The sequence below is a fragment of the Dipodomys ordii genome, unplaced genomic scaffold (assembly GCF_000151885.1).
Source record: "Dipodomys ordii isolate 6190 unplaced genomic scaffold, Dord_2.0 Scaffold91, whole genome shotgun sequence".
Taxonomy (NCBI): domain Eukaryota; kingdom Metazoa; phylum Chordata; class Mammalia; order Rodentia; family Heteromyidae; genus Dipodomys; species Dipodomys ordii.
Window position 1 is genome coordinate 3,557,056 of NW_012267307.1, and position 2,756 is coordinate 3,559,811.

Genomic DNA, 2,756 nt, shown 5'->3' on the forward strand with positions numbered 1-2,756 from the left:
GTGCGTGCAGGCTGTGGGGGGTTCGGCTGCCGCGCCCGCGGTGTGTGCAGGCTGTGGGGGTTCGGCTGCCATGCCCATGGTGCGTGCAGGCTGTGGGGGTTCGGCTGCCGTGTCCGCGGTGGGTGCAGGCTGTGGGGGTTCGGCTGCCGCGCCCACGGTGTGTGCAGGCTGTGGGGGTTCGGCTGCCATGCCCACGGTGTGTGCAGGCTGTGGGGGGTTCGGCTGCCGCACCCGCGGTGTGTGCAGGCTGTGGGCTGTGGGTCATCCCGTGTCCGGTGGTCTTCCACAGCAGGTCGGGCTCTGGGTAGCTGGAGACACCCAGGAGCCAGCTCCCACAGGACGTCCAGAGGCGGATGTTTCCCATGAAGTCGTTTGGGACGGTACGGGCCTGGAAACCACGGCCAGCGTCCAAAAGCTCCTCTTCGTTTTGTGTGAAGACCTCAGTGGCCAAGCCAAATCAAGGTCCAGGACGGGGAGCAGAGGGAAGGAAGAGGGAGCACCCGAAGCTCTCCCACTAAGAAGGACTTGAGTTAAAACTGCAGCCGTCCCGGAACCCGGGGGCAGTGAGACCTGCTCACAGAGGAAGGCCAGCCAGCCAGGTCGGCCATGTTCCTTTGCGGGCCGGCCAGCCAGGTCGGCCATGTTCCTTTGCGGGACTTGGGACTCAAACCCAGTGACCACTGCGTTGTCTGGAGACGCCCTGGGGACACAGCACACCCTCCCCACCAAAAAGCATGCCGCTCCCCCTCCCGAGCAATGCTGCACGGAATCAACCCGCAAGGAATGTACTAGTCACAGGGACAAAATGGCCCTTTCTGCCATAAAGTCAATTCTATACTTATTTGAAAACTCACACGTAATGTCCAAGGCTTTCTAAGCCCGGCTCTGTTTACCATGGAGTAAGGTGTTCTGAATTTTCTTTGTATGGGAGCAGGAGCTAAAAACTAAGGGAAGTGTTGATAATGCTAGTCCAGTAGCCTATGGCCTTCCAAGTCCCTGCACAGGTGAGGGGAGGGAGCGGTTTACTGGGCTGAGCCCTCGGTCACCCCTGCCCGCCTCCTTCCTCCCTCCGGGGCCCAGGGAAGCCACTCTCCACCCCGCAGAGAGGCCACGATGAGGAGGCCGGCACCCAGCACACCGCTGTCCTCACCCACCTGGCTGTGTCTGTTTCCATCCATAGTGCCTTCCTCTATGCTGCTACGCATACTTTTATGGAGAGATGGGCCGCGGTTTATTAGTTACTAACGTTTTATCGCAGGAAGACAGAATGATCATTGCTACTTCCTATCTTGTGACTAAGTTCCCCATGACTTCACATGCCGGTGTGGATCCCATGCTGGACACATGTTCACTTTGTTCCTTCTGCTGTGGTTGTTGTTTTGATGAAACTCCCAAACTGACTTCCAGAGCGGCAGCAACATTCTGCATCCTGATAAAATGAGAACATGCATTGTGCAATCCTGAAAATCAACTTCTGCTTGGTAGCCTGAATTTTTCACATTTTCACAATTACTATGTCACATTTTTCTTTATTAATAAACACTCTAACGAGAGGAGATTTTGGAAAACTTGGATTGCATCATTTTAGTCAGAAAACAGCTTCTGTTTGTGACTAGCATGTACACCTAGGCCCCTGTATTTGGGCAACATTACAAAAGCTTCTGAAGTTGAATGCGAAGAGATGATACCAGGCTATAAACCAATGATTTCATAGGTCACATAAGGATTATGACTCACGCACAGGTGAAAACCAAATGGATTAAAAGTGGGAAAGTGAAAGGTGAACTGCTCGTTCATGGCCCCGTCATTCTTACCATCAAGGGTAACGTGAAGGGCGAGGGGCTCCCTGGCCTGGCATATCGGCACACCTGACTACCCGGAGCATGACCCAGGATTCACAGGCAGGTTCCACACAGCAAATGGAAACTCACAAGCTGTGTGGGTGGTGAGGTCCCAGGACAGGGCACAAACAGACTCCTTCTAGATCTTAATGCAAAATGTTAAATCACATTCTGATATAGTTCTAACAAACCAACCCCAGTGTAAATACTCGGCCACTAAGTATTTATAAAACATTGAGCTGTACTTCCGTAGAAAGGAGATAAAATGTTTCGTTCCTATTCTGAAGATTTAAGACATAAAACTTCAGTAAAAATGTCATCACTGAATGAATGTGAATAACTGAATACTAAATACTGGGGTAGGATCAAGCGAGTGGCAGCTCTTAACTATGCACAGCTCAATGACCCCAGGAACCAGGATGAGGGTCCCATCGGCCAGCACTGCCCGCCACGCTGGCGCCCAGGAGCAGCTCGGGAGCTGCCAGAGGACACAGACTCAACCTGACCCGGGCTGTGGAGTCTGGGCATCCAGTGCTTGGAGAACAGCAAAGTCATAGGGTTCCGCAGGCCCTGTGAATGTTAAAAACACACACACAGAAGGTAGCATTGCATAATTACAAGAGGACCAGTTAACCTTCATGACTGCGTTTACTTTTCCAACTTAACACTGGACTCTACTATCCATAATTTGCCTACAGTTTTCTTCAGAATTGTCTTTGGAGCAGAATTGTCTTTGAATTTCCCTAGCTGTGGAAAATGGAGATAAATAGAAACACCTGGTTTATGTGTGGGTACGTGTTACATGTGCACTCTTGCTTTGTATTTACTTCTTCTTCTTCAATGAACTTGTCCATATTTAAAACTCATGTTAAGATATACAACTTAATAAGCAATGAGCATTCAACAGGTGTGTCA